Below are 19,126 nucleotides of genomic sequence, written 5' to 3'. Positions count from 1 at the left end.
AAACAGTAGATTACTATAATCATTTCCCGTTATTGCACCTGGTCTATTCCACTGATCCATCCACCCCTCTATTTCATAGCTAATACCAGACAGCTTTGATGACTGATACTTTATAATATAATTATAGATCTGATAGGGTTAATTCACCTTCTTTTGCACTTTTTCCATTAAATCCCTGGAAATTCTCACCTTTTTTTCTCCATATGAGGTTACTTGCACTTTTTTCTAACTTATTAAAATAATTTTTGGAATTTTGATTGGTAGGGCACTAAACAGGTAGTTTAATTTTGGTAGAATTGACATTTTTATTATATTAACATGACTTAACTATAACATTTGATATTTGCCCAATTATTTAAATTTGATTTTATTTGAGTGAGAAGTGTTTTGCAATTGTTTTCAAAAAGTTTATGAGTCTGCCTTGGCAGATATACTCCCAGTTATTTTATATTGTTGAAGTTACTTTGGGATTTTTCTTTCTAGCTCTTTCTGCTGCATCTTGCTAAGCATAAATAGAAATGCTGAGGATTTATGCAGGTTTATTTTATATCCTGCAACCTTTCTAAAGTTCCTAATTATTTCTACTAGTTTTTCAGATGATTTTGGGGGATTCTTTAGGTATACCATCATGTCATCTGCCAAGACTGAGAGTTTTGCCTCTTCCCAATTCTAATTGCTTCAATTTCTTTTTCTTCTCTTATTGCTGAAGCTAACATTTCTAATAAAATATTGATAATGGGCATCCTTGTTTCACCCAGGATCTTATGGGGCATCCTTGGGCAATCACCCAAGAATCTTATAGCCTATCCCCATTGCATATAATGCTTGTTGATAGTTTCAAATAGATACTGCTTATTATTCTTAGGAACAATCCATTTATTCCTACACTCTCTAGTAGTTTTAGTAGGAATTGGTGCTCTATCTTGTCAAAACCTTTTTAAGCATCTATTGATATAATCATATGATTTCTGATAGTTTGTTATTGATATAATTAATTATACTAACATTTTCCTTAATACTGAACCAACCCTGCTTTCCTGGGATAAACCTTACTGGGTCAAAATGTATTATCCTAATGATAACTTGTAATCATTTTGCTAAGATTTTCTTTAAGATTTTTGCATCTATATTCATTCTATAATTTTCTTTCTGTGTTTTAAGTCTTTCTGGTTTAGATATCAGCAACATATTGTGTCATAGAAAGAGTTAGGTGGAGTTCTGTCATCATCTATTTCTCCAAAGAATTTATATATAGAGAGAATTGGAACCAGTTGTTACTTAAATGCTTCATAGAATTCACTTGTGAATCCATGTGGCCCTGGAGATTTTTTCTTTGGGGGTTCAAGAATGGCTTGTTGAATTTCTTTTCCTGTGATAGGGTTATTTAGGTATTTAATTTCCTCTTCACTTAACATGGGCAACTTATATTTTTTGTAAATATTCATCTATTTCACTTAGATTATCAAATGTCTTGGCATAGAGTTGGGCCAAATAATTCTGAATTATTAATTTAATTTCCTCCTCATTGGTGGTGAATTCACCTTTATGATACTAGTCATTTGGTTTTCTTTTTTTCTTTTTTTAATCAAATAGACCAGAAGTTTATCAAATTTATTGGGTTTTTTCATCAAATCAATGCTTGGTTTTATTTATTAGAGCAACATTTTTCTTGCTTTCAATTTTATTAATTTCTCCTTTAATTTTAAGAATTTCTAATTTGGTACTTAATTGGGGGTTTTTAATTTGCTCTTTGAATTTTTTAGTAGCTTATTTAGTTCATTGATTTCTTTTTTCTCTAATTTATTCAAGTAAGCATTTAAAGATATAATATTCCCTGACAGATTCCTTGAGTGTATCCCATAGGTTTTGGTATGCTGTTTTATTATTGTCATTATCTAGGATGAAATAATTAATTCTTTCTATAATTTGTTGTTTGATCCACTCATTCTTTAAAATGAGGTTATTATATTTGTGTCTTTATCTCCCTTGCCCAATATTGTATGTGATTTTATTGTATTATGATCTGAGCAATATGTATTCACTATTTCTGCCTTTATGCAATTGATCATTAGGTTTTTGTGCCCTAGTACCTGGGTAATTTTTGTGTAAGTGCCATGTACTGCAGAGAAAAAAAAAGTATATTCCTTTCTAACCTCATTCAGTTTCCTCCATAAGTCTATCATATCTAGCTTTTCTAACAACCTATATACCTCCTTAATTTCCTTCTTTTTTATTTTATATTTAGATTATCTAAATCTGAGAATGGGAAGTTGAGGTCTCCCACTAGTAGAATTTTACTATCTTTGTCTTCCTGTTACTCTTTCAACTTCTCCTCTAATAATTTGATGCTATACCATTGGGTGTATACATATTTAATATTGAAATTACTTTATTGTCTATGGTAGCTTTTACAAGGATATAGTTTCCTTTCTTATCTCTTTTAAATACATCTATTTTTTGCAGCTGCTTTGCCTGAGCAAAGGATTACCACTCATGCTTTTTCACTTAAGGTGAGGCAAAATATATTTTGCTTCAACCTTTTACCTTTACTCCGTAAGTATCTCTTTTCTTCAAATGAGTTTCTTGTAAGCAGCATATTGTAGGATTCTGGTTTTTAATACATTCTGCTAATCACTTTTGTTTTAAGATAGAGATCATACCATTCACATTCAGTTATACTTACTAACTCTTTCTTTTCAGGTTTTTTTGCTAGGCAATAGGATTAAGTGGCTTGCCAAGGCCACATGGCTAGGTAATTATTAAGTGTCTGAGGCCAGATTTGAACTCAGGTACTCCTGACTCCAGGGCCAATTCTCTATCTATTGTGCCACCTAACCACCCAATTACTAACTCTTTATTGTCCTCCATGCTATCTCCCCTCTGTTTGTATTTTTCCACTTTTTCCCCTTTACCCATATTCCCTAGTATTTTGTTTCTGAATACTACCACCTTCAGTGTGTTTGTCCTCCTATATCCAACCATCTCCCCTTTCCCTTTTCCCCCATCTTCCCTTCCTTTTGTTACTTCCCCTTCTTCACCCCTTCATTTCCCCCCTGCCCTTTTCCCCTTTTAATACTTGAAAAGTAAAATAAGTTTCTTAACTGTGTGAATGTATGTTGACTTTAAGGCAAATATGATGAGAGTAAGATTCAGACAGTTCTCACTTTCTCCCTTCTTCCCCTCTATTGCAATAGGTCCTTTGTACCTATTAACGTAATGAGATTTATTCCATTCAGTCTCTTCCTTCCTCTCCTCCCCTTACTGTCTCCTTTTTTAAGGAAGCATTGTCTTCAAATCATTCTATCTGCATCACAGAAGAGTCATGAGTGTCCCTCACTTCTGGCTAAGTATATTCTCTCTAATAGAGTTACAATCCTCAAGAGTTATGAGAATCTTTCTCCCAGGTGGGGATATAGCCAGTTTCATCTTACTGGAGAGCAGTTATTTTTCTTTACCTTTTTTTAACCTTTCCATTTGTCCCTTGAGTCTCCTCTTTGATGTCCAAATTTTCTATTTAGCTCAGCTCTTTTCATCAGGAAATTTTGGGAGTTTCCCATTTTGTTAAATGTCCTTCTTTTCCCCTCAAAGGGAAGGCTCAACTTTACTTGATAGTGGATTCTTCACTCCATTCCAAGCTCCCTTGTTCTTCAGAATATCTCAATCCAGGCCCTTCGATCCTTTAATGTTGATGCAACCAGGTCCTGAGTAATCCTTACTATGGCTCCTTGGTATTTAATTTTTTTCTGGTTGTTTGCTAGATTTTCTCTTTTATTTTATAATTCTGGTATTTGACCACAATATTCCTTTGTGTTTTCTATTTAGGTTCCCTTTCTAGAGGGGATCAATGTATTCTTTCAATAACTATTTTGCCTTCTGGTTCCATGATATCAGGGCAATTTTCCATCACTAAATCCTGTAATATTAAGTCCAGGCTTTTTTTTCTGTTCAATGTTTCCAGGAAGATTAATAATTCTTATATTGTCTCTTCTCTATATATTCTCAAGGTCAGTGGTTTTGCTGATGAGGTATTTTACATTTTTCTTCTATTTTTTTAGATCTTTTGGTTTTGTTTAACAGAATCTTGCTGCCTCATAAAGTCATTAGTTTCCACAGATACCATTCTTTTTTTTCCTTTAAGTTTTATTAATATGTTTTGTTTTAAAATCAGCCATTTTGCAATATTCCTTTCCCCATCCTCCAATCACAGTGAGACTTCCCATGTAACAAGTTAAGCAAAACCAATAGAGGTACATCTTCCACACTATTTTATGCAACAGTCATACACAAAGTACTCTAATTCAAGGAAAGAAAAGCATTATGACTTGTTCAATATTGCTTTATAAAAATGAGCTGTTTAAGATTCTTATTTTTTGGTATAATTTGTGTATTTGTAGGATAATCATTTTAAAAACTGAATTTAAAATCTTAATTTGACTGAAAACCTACAAATTCTCTCATGATTTACAATCATTTAGCCACTGCTCTGCTTAGCTGCCAATCTCTTATCTCTCTCCTCAGCAATTGTAAGACAGATACCCTTTCCTCTGGGAAGAGAGATCCAAGGCTTATTACCTTTGCCAATAACAAAAATGTTTGAAAGCCTAGTGGCAAAACTATTGCCATTGGCATCTTTTACATGAACAACATCAAAAGAGTCAGTATGTTTCTCCCTATTTGTAATCACACCAATTTGACCCAAGTTGGCTCCACCGGTCACCATACATAGGTTTCCAGTATCAAACTTAATGAAATCAGTGATTTTGCCAGCTTCTAAATCAATCTGAACTGTATCATTCACTTTGATGAGGGGATCTGGATAATGGATAGTACGGGCATCATGGGTCACCCAATGGGGAATACCCTTTGTACCCACAAAGATTTTTCTCACTTTGTATAACTTATATTTAGCCTTCTCAGCTGTGATCCGATGAACAGCAAATCGTCCCTTTGTGTCATATACCAAATGGAAATGTTCCCCTGTCTTCTCAATGCTAATGACATCCATAAAACCAGAAGGATATGTGATATCAGTGTGGACCTTGCCATCAATCTTGATGAATCACTGCATGCAGATCTTCTTTATTTCATCTCCAGTAAGGGCATACTTGAGCCTGTTTCTCAGGAAGATGATGAGGGGGAGACATTCTCTCAACTTGTGGGGACCTGTAGATGGTCTTGGAGCAAATACTCCTGTTAACTTGTCCAGCATCCAGTGCTTTGGAGCTGCTAAACGTTTCAGATGTTTCTTGGGACCATGAGCCATGGCTACACTAAATCTGGGATAAAGCAGGAAGTTTACTCGACTGCAGGTAGGGTCGGGGACTACTTAATGGCTGTGTTTGGCCATGTCACTTTAATCCTCTGGGCCTCAGTGCCTTCTCCAGAAGCACGACCGGCGGGTCCCAGGACTGCGCGGCCCATTCTTTTTTTAAGAGAAAAATTTTCTTCATTTACCTTTTGCAGCTCCTTTTCCAGTTGGTAAATTCTTTTTTTTTTTTGAAGGATTTTTTATTTTCCCAAGTGCAGTTTTGAGAGAATTATTTTTTTTTGTATTTGCCCAGTTGAGAATCTGAATTATTCTCAGTTTGTGTTTGTTCAATTATATTTTCCAAGGATTTGTTTTCTTATTTCCAGATGTTAATTTTCTCTTGCAATCTGTTTGTTTTGTCTTCAGTTTTTTTGCATAAATTTCTTCAGGGAAGTCTTTCTTGATTGGAGACCAAGTCATATTCTCCTCAGAAGTTCTAGATCTCTCTGTGTTAGGATCTGTGTTTTCAAAGTAATTCTCAATGCCCCCCCCCCACTGGCCTTTTGTCATTTTCCTAGGATTTTGTGTTGGAGGAAGGGCTGACTCTCAGAGGTTTGGTGTTGAGATTCCTGAAGGCTTTGTTCACTTGGTTTAGTAACTCCAAGTGGGCTAGCCTGCAGGGGACCCTGGTTGCTTTCTCTGGAGTGTTTGGTAGCAGGGTCTGAAACATCCTTGAACAATGTCGACTGGGTCCCTGGGAAGGTAGTTAATATCCCTTTCAGCTGAAGGAGTTCTGCTGCCCACATATGAGCCTGAGGGCATAAGGGGCAGTTACTGTTTTGGGAAGAGGACTCTGCTAAAAGTATGGAGCTCAGGGTCCTCAGCCAGGTAGACAATGTTTAGCTATGGTCTGCAACTCTCTGTGCTAGAACTCACACTGCAGCTTGGCTAGGACTCCTCAGACCTCCACTCCCTTGCACTCACCAAAGCCTCCATGGCTAACACCAGTCCTCTGACTTTGCCCCACCCCTCACTGGCTCTCTGCTCTCCTCTCTGGTTCATCCATGGTCCCTTGAGACAGACCTTTTGGTATGTGTTCTTCTCCTAGCTTCTCTTTCTGAGTTTTGTTGATTGAATTTCTGTTAAGAGTTTTCTTTCATGTTATTTTTGAAGGGAAACCAGTAAACCTTAGCACAGTGTCTGTCTTCTCTCTGCCATCTTGACTGGAAGTCTCAGCTCACAGAACTTTAAGAAGAAGGAAAGAAAAGATTTGCATTTTCATATACAATAGAAAAGTCAGGGAGCTTTGGATAGATAAAAGTCATTGATTATTAAGATAAGTAGATAATTTGGGTTTAAAAAAATGGGGGCAGAACCCACCAAACCAAAACACAACATAATTAAGGAATATGATAAGAACTGAAGTCAGATTGCAAATTATTAAATATATAGGTGATGAGGAAGTGAAGGCAACAGAGATTATCCTTTTAAGAAGGTTGGCAAATCACAAACAAGGAGAAAGTAGGGACAAGATAAGAACTCTCCTAACCCTAATTTACAGCTGCTGATCTATTAAGTACTTCAATATTTCAATATTTCAATAATCTGTGACTTCATGTATAGTTATTTCTTCTATTGATGAAGATCTAAATCTGTCTATTTTTTAGTCTTCAGAGGTTGTTCATCACTGAAATTCTCCAAACATAGCCAGGCCTGTCCTCCTAAACATCCAATGCTGAATCCAAAGATCCAAACCTTTTTAAAGTGGTAAGAACTTCCAGAGTTTAGGCTCAGTTAGAATCTCTAAGAAGTCAGGGTCACCTTCACATCACAGTAAAGACAGCAGAAGGATTTTAGTGAAGATTCTATGGAATTATATTTAAAACTGAAGTCTTTGCACCATGCTATAGGAAAGGATTTGCTGGACTTGTGTTTTATTCTAGGATCTGGCACTGTCTAAACTGGAAAAATTACTTGATTTCCATTTTACCTCATGAGTAAAGTAAAAAGTTGAATTAATTTCCTTTAAATCCTAAAATTTCTATTACTTTAACTTTAACCCTCTCCCTTTCACTCAACTCAAGCCAGTACATTTAACTAATCTTTCTTCTTTTAGCCCCCAGGTATTCCACTTAAATCAGATAAAGAAAAATTCAAGTTTACCTCTAACTTAAGATGAAAATTCTCTTTTGATTTTGAAGATAAGCTAACAAAACCCCAATTTAGGGATAATCAAGCTGAAGCCTTAGTGGCACTTCTTTCCCAAACCCAGCATTTGATTATTTATTTTGCAATGAGTAATTAAACTTCATTTATCCTCCTTTTAAATTTTTTCTATAAATAATGGCAAAAGGGTTGTCCAGTTGTCAGAATCTAGTTTGGGGATTTAATTTGGCACCTAGTTGCCAATTAAAAATCATCAACAAACTAGGGCACAGGCTAATAACTAATACAAATGATTTAAAAGCACTTTTAGAAATGGGTATTACTAAATCTGTGCTGTCCAATGATGGTAATAGCAAAACTTATCAGACAGCAGTTTCCAATAATAATAAAACTGCTCATTCATTCAGTACAACAATGTGAGGTACTTTTAGCATTAGCCACATTTCTAAATTATTATGCCATTTCTTAAAAATACCTAATAGTATGAAGTTCATTAGGTGAAAATTTTAAAAGAATGAAAACCTAAAGATTTTACAAAATTCATAATGCTTTTAAAAATCTGTTCTCATTTTTTCCATGACTTAATTAATAATAATTAATACTATTTTAATAATGCATACTATTACTATTTTATTTTAATATTATCTAATGACTTTTTATAGGTTTTACTTGTTCATCTATATGACATTTTAGAACATATAAGTTTATAGGTCAGAAACAGGCTAACCTGCCCATTAGGAGATTTTTGATTCTCATACTCCCAGGTGAAATAAATATTAAGTATACATTTATCTTTCCCTCAATTACATGCTAAAACTATATTTAACATTTTTTTTAAAGTTTTGAGTTCCAAATTCTATCTTTCCCTCCCTGCCTCCCCGCCAACCCAATATAGTAAACAATCCTGTGTAGTTTTTAACAAATTATAGGATTATTTGATCATAGATTTTCAGCTGGAAGGAGTCTTAGAGTCAAACTCCTCATTTTACATATAGGAAATTGAGGCTCAGAGATATTAAGTATTGAGGCTAATGTCACACAGTTAACAAGTATCTGAGGTAGTATTCAAACTCCATTTTTCTTGAGTTCATTTCTAGAAATCTAGTCTCTTCACCTATTAGGTTTCTGTTACTTCGTGTGTTTAAAAAATGGAATTTTGGGATTCTTTCTATTTGAAATGCTCTATGATTTTGTCACCTGGACTTGTATGGAAAAATTTCAGAGAACAATCAGTATAAGACTTAGAGGTAGAAAATAGATTTGGAGAAACATGTTCAGATTCTATAGTTCCAATGCAGCTAAATTTCCTCATTCTTATTTAAGTTTCTGATTTTGGAAGTAACGTAAAGATACTCATTCTCTCTCTCTTTAATTCTAAAAGCATTTATGAAGGCCTTAAAGATCCATTGCAACACCAAAAATATTATTCACATATAATGTTGCAAGATGACCAACGATCTTTTATATGGTCTTCAGTAGAATTCCAGTGAAGTTATCTGGGTTTTGGCCTCTATTTGGAGGCTATCAGCTTCATGAGAAAAGAATTTCAAGGACTGCAAAGGCCAGTGAACTCTGACTGAATGGTTTCTCTTAGCTGTTTGAAGGTTTTGAATTTTTTTTTGTTTTGCAAAGCAAATGGGGTTAAGTAGCATGTCCAAGGCTGCACAGCTAGGTTAATTATTAAGTGTCTGAGGCCGGATTTGAACTCAGGTACTCCTGACTCCAGGGCTGGTGCTCTATCCACTGCACTACCTAGCCTCCCCAAGGTATTGCATTTTTAAGAGACTATCACTGATCGCTTCAAATGTTTTTTTCGACTGGTAAGTCCACTTCATCAAGATGAAAAGTACTTGAATCATCCCTCATTAGACAAAATTAATATTGGATGTAGAACAGTAGTTACATAATGTGAGTATTAGTTATGGAGGATTGAACAAGTTCATCTACTCAACACATCATGCAAAATCAATACTGTTTGTTCATTGCAAACTTTATGGAACTTCAGCCATGTTTCAGGCATAGAAAAAAATGCAAAGTTTAGATGGCATAGTCTCTGTCTTCATAATACAATGTCTAGAAGAGGATAAAATGTAAATGTTTGAATGGGATTATCTCATTAGATAATGAATAATTTAAATGTTAAAATAACAACAATAACAAAATGTGTTTGATAAGCATAATGTTTCAAATAAGTTCATTTACCCAATGTATCACAAAAAGCTGATGTTTATTCAATTATTCAGCAAATACTTATTCAACTCTTACTATTAGAAGTATCAGACATAAGAGAAAATGAAAAGTTTAGTTGACATTGTCTCTACCCTCATGGCATTATAGACTTGAAGAGGGATAAAACATATACACTGGTAATTATAATGAATAATATTACTTAAGCACATCCAAGAATTTTATAACAAAATTCCATATTAATTCCAAGAGAAGTACTTACTGACTGAAGTCCAAAATGATTTTCTAGTTTAATCTATAAGCACAAAATAATACCATCTACATACAACATTATTGCCCGCAATAGCTCTGGTGTGGGTCTGGACATGAATTTCCAAGAGTCAGGTCGGGTAGACAAACATATCCAAAGACAAAAGGTTGGGAAGTGAAAATCTACCAACTTTACTTTTGGAAACTCAGATGTTTTATAGCTCAGGAATGACCAGTTAAAAGAGACCCAGTTTTACAAGGTCCTGGGTAAATTTACAATATTTATTCTTAGAAAAATGCATAAAAGAAACCTTTTATAACCATCCTGGAGCCACAGATTATCCTAGGTCAGGGTTCACTGGTGAGCCAACAGATCCATACAATGAGCAATAATCCATACATACCTTTGATGAAGAAGATCACCAAGGATATGTGAATATCATTCCCTGGCACTGGCCCTCTATAGATTCCCCCTTCTTAGGCATGCTGAAGCTTTAGGTGGTGTCAGGATATCTGTTTTGTCCCAGTGAGAAAAGGCATTTAATACAAATGGGTATAATACACAATATCAATAATAATGCAAAGATACCAGGAAGCATGCTCACTAATAAGTTCATAAAATGAAAATGTTGAAACCTATTAACAAAGTTAAACAAATTATCAATAATTGAGTCCATTTCCATTCTAGGTGCCAATGCAATATCATTAACAATTTCATGCAATTGATTCATATCCATAGTTATAGAATCATTATACCATATTCCTTTATATTATCCCATGGAATAAGGGAAGTGTTATATTTTAAAGGAGTAACACAAATAGCAGAAAATTTATAATCACATTGCAATTGTCCCTTGTGTTCATTACAGAGGTTTGTAATGCATTAATCAAATGATAAAGATCTTCATAAATTCTCTCCTGAGCATTTTTTGATAATTCTTGAATATATTTAGCTTCCATTTTTTTCTTTATTCCCTACTTGTACAGAAATAATCACTGAAGTAGCTGCTATAATGGCTGCTATGATACACAATGCAACCAACACATTTCTTCTGCCTAATTCTTTTTAATGTTTTTTCTAAGAACTCATCAGCAGGAGACATATACCAGACTTCTACCTTGGTGGGTATTTTAGCAAATTTTGGTTTTCTTATCATGAAAACAACATCATTATCATCATCCTCCACTTCCTTATTTATACATGCTCAAATAGTGCAATTGTAACAGTTAACATTATATCCACCTTTTTTCTCTGATAATATTGATATCTTTGAAAGATCCTATCATGAAGGCAATATCTGTTCCTGTGCATGCAGTCACAGACAATTTCTTTACTGCATAATATATTTTGTCCAACATCTTGTTCCATTGTATATACTTTATCTCATCTATAGCTGCCATAGCCTTCCATAGCTCTGAATTACCTAACCCTATTTCTGGATATATAATTGGTTTAATACAGCCTAGAATACCCCATGGAACAACTCTATCAGGAGAATTCCCCACCTATAGCAAAATAGAATGATCATGAATTCTTCTATTTGAGGGTATGACAGGCAACCCAGGATGAAAAACATTCATTTTTGAAATCCCAAGCATGTAAATTTAAGCAAGGTAATTCTGTAGGAAATATCTTTCTTCCTTCAATACTTTCATCAAATGGAATTCCTGATATTTCTGAGGTCCTAAATGCTCCCATGTTATAAATATTTGGATGAGTTGAATGTTTAGTTTTACTTAATTTAACACATGGTTATACCATACACATTTTACAAAAAACATATAGGGGACACAGTATTTTAAACAAGAGAAATATACTTAAATTTTCTTCTCAGCATCTCTTCTTTGATATCTCCAGTAGGAACTTTGTTATATCCCAAATAATCTACATCTTCCCCAATTAATACAATTTCAGCCCTAATCTCTCCCCATTACAGAGCAGTGACACATGAAGGGTTTTGAACTTAAGTCCAATATTCAATTCCTTTTACAGTTTCCAAATTGTTCATGAGTCATAAATTGTCCCATAAGTCCATGATGTATTCTCCTCTCATCTTTTCCTTTCCAATTTCTTAAGTGTCAATTATTCATTTTCTGTATTACTTGATTCATCTGGTCTGCATGGTCTGATGTTTCTTTCTGGTACCCAGATAGTTTCTCCATCTGTGGACAAAATAGAAGCATACCCTTGACCCCAGGTTAATAATGGATCCAGTCATTTTCATTGTTGATGTCTTAGGATCCTTCCATGTAACCATGCTCTTCTCTTCATGTTACATATCCTTAAAAAAATCTTTCTGCAGGTGTTGTTTATCATTTAATGTTAAAAAACTCATGCTAAATAAGGCGAGATTTGCTATCCTTCCTTGTTTCCCCCTTGTCCCTATATATTCCCCCTTCTTTTGCACTTCCAGAAATGTCTTAAGATTTTTATGTTTTCTTTCTACTAAAGCTTGACCAGTGAGGTAATAGGGAATGCCTGTAATATGTTGCATATTGTAATATAGGCAGAATTGTTTAAATGCCATAGAAGTACATCCAGGACCATTATGTGTTTTTATGGATTTTGGTATCGCTGCAATAGCAAAACATTGGCATAAATCATCATTCACACCTTGTGTGGCCTCTGAACTTTGTGTTATTGCCATTGCACATGAACCAAATGTATCTACAGTAACATGAATGAATTTCATTTTTCCAAAAGATGTATAAATGGATCACATCCATCTGCCACAATTCATTAGAAACTTGGCCTCTAGGATTCTTAGAATAATTTGTATATGGAATACATTGTTGACAGGATATTACTATATTCCTTGCTTGCTCTCTGGTGATTTTAAATTCTTTCCTTAATAAAGAGGCATTCTGGTGAATTTTTTTGTGACATTGCCTAGCTTGCTCTTCTACTAAGCTTATAAGAAGTAGAAGGGTTAAATGATCAGCCCTATGATTGCCTTCATATATAGGCCCAGGCAATTCAGTGTGGGGATGTACGTATTCAAAAAGTATTATATTTATCTCTTATAACTTCTTGTAACTCTTTAAATACTTGATATAATTTTTCATCAGTGCCATGTTTAGCAAAAGCTGTTTCTATGTATCTGACCACATGATAACTATACTTACTATCTGTAAAAAATGTTAAGGGTTTGTAACTGTTCTATTAATATCATTAATTAGGCATATAATTCATTCTTTTGTTTTGATTAAAAAATTATTTTTTTAATTGCATTTATACTTGGACCTACAGGTCTAGAATAAGGTCCATCACATTGTTCAAAAATTTCAGGAAACCAGGGCAGCTAGGTGATGCAGTGGATAAAGCACCGGCCCTGGAGTCAGGAGTGCCTGGGTTCAAATCCAGTCTCAGACACTTAATAATTACCTAGCTGTGTGGCCTTGGGCAAGCCACTTAACCCCATTTGCCTTGCAAAAAAAAAAACTAAAAAAACATTTCAGGAAACCTAGAGTGTCATAACTTCAGATATTTTCCCTCATTACTTCTATAGAGCAATCAATCATTAACTCCAGGCTTTGGCATCATTACAGTAAAATAGCTTATATTGATAAAACTAGATGATATAACTTTTCAACATCTTGCTAATCAGTAAATTGCCTAACTATGGATTACATAATTTCCAATCTCCCAATCATTTTTCAAAGTCTCTCAGTATTATTGGAAATAATTTCAGTTAAGGTATAAATTTCAAATTTCTTATACAACCTCCTTCTAAGGTTACCATTTTTGCTTTTTAAAAATTAAACATTAAATTCTTAACCTACATGAAACATGTTTCCATACTAACATCTCATTCTCTTAAAGTTAACCTAATAACTAAATATCTGTTACATACAAATTTCTTTCACATCTTTGTATTATAAGCTTATTTTCCTCTTCTTCAAATACACTCCTATTTTCAAAAAAATAAGATTCTCTATGAATTTAGTTATATATATATATATATATATATATATACATATATATGTGTATAATTTCAAAAAAATCAATGCAAAACTTTTACCAATGCCTGGGTTACAGGATGCATATACAATTTCCTCTTAAATAACAGATATTAAATAAGTTATTTTGATCTTACATATAAATATTCCCTTTAAGAAACAGTAGGTGGAAGAGCACAGCTTGTCACAATCTCTGAGCCAAAATACCTTAAGTAATATAGCCTTGTTGGCAAGGTGTTCTCTAGTTTTCTTGTAAGAAATCTTTACAAAGGTGATGGATGATACTTCAAGTCATCCATTGTTTGTTATTGTAACACAATATTAAAATTTAAAAAAATTGTCTGAATCTATTCTTATACAAAGTTTACTTATTATACATACCACATTTCAATTTAATATATATATATTCCCTTTACTCCCTAAAATTCTCTAATACGTAAAAATTTCTTGAGACCAAATGTTTCTAAAATTCCTTTTTATGTTTACAAGATTTTCTTTAAAGTTCTCTTAATAATCCTATAGATTCCAAACATATTCAAAATTACCTTAAATTATTTTCCTTTTCAAAATATAAAAGTTTGCAAATCCTTCTTATCTGTATCAGTGCTATTCTAACTTCTCAATATTCTTAACTTAAAAAAGCTTTCAATCCTCACTGACAAAATAATGTTCTGGGAAACTGAAATTCTTTACATTTTGAGATATCAAGATACTATGCACTAATTATTTACCTTTACTCTTTATCATTCCTTGCTCACCCCCCAATTTATTTATATATATATATATATATATATATATATATATATATATATATATATATATATCATGGTAATTAAGAGCAGTAATTTGCCAAATCAATATCAGACCAGAAAAGAGACACTAGAAATTAAGAGAAAATAATAGAATCCCTTCTCCTCCAAAAACAACATGATTCTCAGGAAAATCTCCTGTTTTGGCGCCAATCATGAGTTTTGGGAAAAATGATCTAATTTTGAAAAGAGACAATGAAAAGAAGATTGGCTAATCAGAATACAGAGAACAGCAGGCCTAAGAGATAGCTGAGAGTTTCTCTCTGCCTGTATTTTAAAGCAAGCACATATAGCCACAGAAACGGAGTCAGAGCATTTAGAACCAGAGAAGCCCCCCAAATCTGGGGAAACCTCACTCTGCTCTCACACTAGAGGATCCCTTTAAACATTATACAAAGAGAAAAAAACAACAGGATAACACCACCAAAGGTGAAAAATCTTCCAAGAAACCAGGGAAAAATGCAGAGAACCTTCCATTTTTCACAATACATTTTTCCATTCAAAGGTTTTTATATCTAACACTTATTGATTTTAACTATAAATAGCTATAACTTTGTAGAAGGCAAAAAATCACTCAAAAATCCCTCAGCGTAAGTGGAATATTTCCTGTTCCCTATCAGCTTAGAGTAAACCAAATAACTTCAACAGCCCTAAATCTTTTCTGGGAGGGGAGTGTCTTTTTTTTTTAAATTCTCAATTGTTCCATTATTTTTTGTGATAATCCAATTATGTATTTTAAAATGATTATCTTGTTTTTTTGAATTTAAGTAGCATTTTTAAAAATTTAACATTTCATTTTATTTTATCAAGTCTTCATGAAACAATTCTTTCTTATCTAATGCTTTTTCTTAATTCCTCTCTCAGTTAATTTCAAGATCTAGATAAGTGAGCCATGAGCAAACAAGCTGTCTGATCTCTCACTCCCATTGCCTCTCAGGCAGTTTTAGCCATGCCTGTTCATGTGCCTGTAAACTATACCCAATATGATTATTTACTCCTGCCCATGGAACAGTGCTAGAGAGCATTTCAGATGTTATTCTCAACCCTGCTGCTTCATTTCTTTCAGCCTGACTAGTGTAATTCTCAAAAAATTCAGTTTTCCATATTAAATAATCATGTAAGAGCAGTTTTTGCTATCGTGGTCCAATCTTCTGGGGCTAATATTTGTCTATCTAATATTTCTACTATATTAATAACATATTATATCCATAACATATGTGCTTGCTGCTGATTTTAATTCTCTAAATGATTTAAAATCTAAATTATAGTATTCTCCCAAAACAATCTTTGGAATCCTTGGATCAGGTTTCTCAAGCACAGGAAAAGAGAACAATGATTCATGTCCCATGGAATCTTCTCTCCCTTATCTATTGCTTTTTGAGCACTATTGAACAATATTCATATGCCCCTTATCTTTGGTAACATTTTCTTCTTTAGGCGGTAAAGGAGGAGAAGGTGGGTTATTAGAGTTAGGACTAGGTGATGCTGGCTGGGGAACCATCACCTCCAGAAGCCTAGGAGCAGCAGCCACTGGCAGCCTGAGTGGGTAGGGCCCAGCATCCCAGAGACTCTCCAGTACAAGTTCGTAAAGCTGGAGCCTGGAGGATTATCCTGGGAACGTATGGCCCTGCAACATTGGCCTCCATACCCCTCCATCCACCATGAATGTGGCTTTGGAGGTAAAAGCCACCACTCTTTTTTACTCTTATCTTCCTGCTGAATAGTTTGAACATCTACATCAACTTTTAATATACTCTGAATCAAAGGAACATCTCCAGGTGGAGTCAGGCAGAGTTTTAAAATATTCCCCAATGAAAAGACTCCTATAGGAAATGCCTCCTGACCTTCCTGTTTAAAATGTTCACTCATCTGTTTTTCCACAATTTCCCATTTTTCAATACTTAATACTCCTTCTGGAAACCAAGGACAACATTTTTGTACACATTCACTAAATTCTTCCAATTGTTTTGTTGTTATTAACAAGCCTCTTTCTTTAACTATCTGCTTTAGCACTTCCAAATATTGTCCTCTATCCTTGGACTGTTCCTGTCTCATTTTAATGCTCTCTGTTTTAGACCTGTTGAAAAAATTATTTACCTTAATTGCCTGCTGTCTCTTTATGAACGTTCTTTTGACCCACAGATGTCCATATTTTATCTTTCCTTTCAAGATTGATTCCCCTCCAGGTGCAACTGTCTTGTCTCTCCATCAGTTCCTGTTCAGGCACCAGATATTGCCTGCAATAGCTCTGGTGTGGGTCTGGACATGAATTTCCAAGAGTCAGGTTGGGTAGACAAACATATACAAACACAAAAGGTTGGGAAATGAAAATCTACCAATTTTATTTTTGGAAACTCAGACTTTTTATAGCAGAAACTTATCTCAGGAATGACCAGTTTAAAGAGACCCAGTTTTACAAGGTCCTGGGTAAATTTACAATAATTGTTATTAGAAAAAGGCATAAAAGAAACCTTTTACAACCATCCTGGAGTCACAGATTATCCTAGGTCAGGGTTCACTGGTGAGCCAACAGATCCATACAATGAGCAATAATCCATACATCTATTTTTTTAAAAAATTTATTTATTCTTAATTTGCACAAATAATTTTATACATTACTAAAATATTCTTGTTCAAGAGTAAACATAATACCCCCACCCCCCAAAATATAGACCCATATGAGTGATAAACTAAAGGGGAAAGAAAAAAATTAAAATTAATATTAAAAAAATAATAGTAATAATTGTAGGTATGGTCAGGTGGCACAGTGGAAGGACCACTGGCCCTGGAGCCAGGAGCACCAGAGCCCAAATCTGGCCCTGTATACCCAAAAATCACACAGCTTCCCAGCTGTGTGACCCCATGCAAGCCACCTCAACCCCACTGCCCTATAAAAAGCAAAAAAAAATACCCAAAATAAAATGAAATTTTAATAATAATAGTAGAGGTGGCCAGGTGGTAGACAGAGCACTGGCCCTTAAGCCAGGAGCACTCAGGTCCAAATCTGCCTTCAGATACCCAACAATCACCCAGCTGTGCATCCCCAGACAGGCCACCCAGCCCCATTTGCCCTATAACCCCACCCCCAAATAATAATGATAAAAAATGTGCTTCAGTCTGTATTCCAATACTACCAGCTCTTTTTTGGGTGGATCACATTCTTTATGATAAGTCCATCACAAATGTTACTTCCATATTTTTCCACTGTTGCCTTGCTGATCGCAAATCCCTCCATTCATACTTCTCCACTACCATGTACTATATTTTCTCTCTCCTTTCACTCTGTCTCTGCTGTAGGGTAGCTGAGTGGCACAGCAGACAGATCCCTGGCCCTGGGGCTAAGAGGCCCCGAGCCCACATACCACCCCTTAGGCCCAGCATCCACCCGGCCCTATGGTCCTGGACATGCCATCCAATCCCAGCCCCTTGGAAGAAGTAAAAAATAAAATGTGCTATATCTGACCACTCTCCCCCTGCATGGTCCATCCTCTCCTCCATCGCTCACATCACCCCCGCTTCCCCTTATCCCCCTTCTCTCCTTCTTAGTCCAGGTGTCTATACCCCATTGAGTATATAAGCTGTTTCCTCTTCTAGACACCTCTGAAGGGAGCGAAGATTCCCTCATTCCCCCTTGCCTTCCCCCCTTCCATATCATTGCAATAGCTCATTGTAATAAAGAAATATCTTATTATATGAAATATCTTAGTTAGCCTATTCGTCCTCTGCTTTTTCTTTCTCTTATTACATTTCCCTTTTATCTATTGACTCCATTTTTACACCACATTGTATCTTCAAATTCAGCTTTCTCCTGTGCTTCATCTATGAAAGCTCTTTCTACCTGCTCTATTAAATGAGAAGGTTCATATGAGTACTATTAGTTTCATTTTTCTATACAGGAATACAAGTAGTTCAAGCCCCTCATATTTTCCTCTTCTCCACTCTCTATGCTTCACCTGAGTTCTGTATTTGAAGATCAAACCTTCTGTTCAGCTCTGGCCATTCCAACAGGAACATTTGAAATTCCCCTGGATCATTGAAAGTCCATCTTTTTTCCCTGTAAGAGGATGTTCAGTTTTTCTGGGTTGATTCTCAGTTGCATTCTAAGCTCTTTTGCCTTCCGGAATATTATATTTCAAACCCTACCAGCTTTTTTTTAAAGTATTTGCAAGGCAAATGGGGTTAAGTGGCTTGCCCAAGGCCACACAGCTAGGTAATTATTAAGTGTCTGAGACCAGATGAGTCAGGATCGGTGCTTTATCCACTGTGCCACCTAGCCGCCCCCCTACCAGCTTTTAATGTAGTTCCTGCTAAGTCCTGTGTGATCCTGACTGCAGCTCCATGATATTTGAATTGTGTCCTTCTGGCTGCTTGTAATATTTTCTCTTTGACTTGGGAGTTCTGGAACTTGGCTATAATATTCATAGGGGTTGGATTTTTGGTATCTCTTTCTTGTGGAGATTGGTGCATTCTCTCCATTCTATTTTGCCCTCTGCTTCTAGGATATCAG

The 19,126-nt window shown here is 34.9% G+C and overlaps 1 pseudogene; it reads right to left on the bottom strand.

Annotated features, from left to right (window-relative positions):
• Window positions 1–4,327: 4,327 nt before the first annotated feature.
• On the bottom strand, window positions 4,328–5,340 carry LOC141519617 (small ribosomal subunit protein eS4-like; annotated as a pseudogene).
• Between the last annotated feature and the right edge of the window lie 13,786 nt (window positions 5,341–19,126).

Source organism: Macrotis lagotis, chromosome 1, assembly GCF_037893015.1.
Source record: "Macrotis lagotis isolate mMagLag1 chromosome 1, bilby.v1.9.chrom.fasta, whole genome shotgun sequence".
Taxonomy (NCBI): Eukaryota; Metazoa; Chordata; class Mammalia; order Peramelemorphia; family Peramelidae; genus Macrotis; species Macrotis lagotis.
Note: the sequence above shows the minus strand (reverse complement) of the source record. Positions and strands in the feature narration are given on the sequence as shown.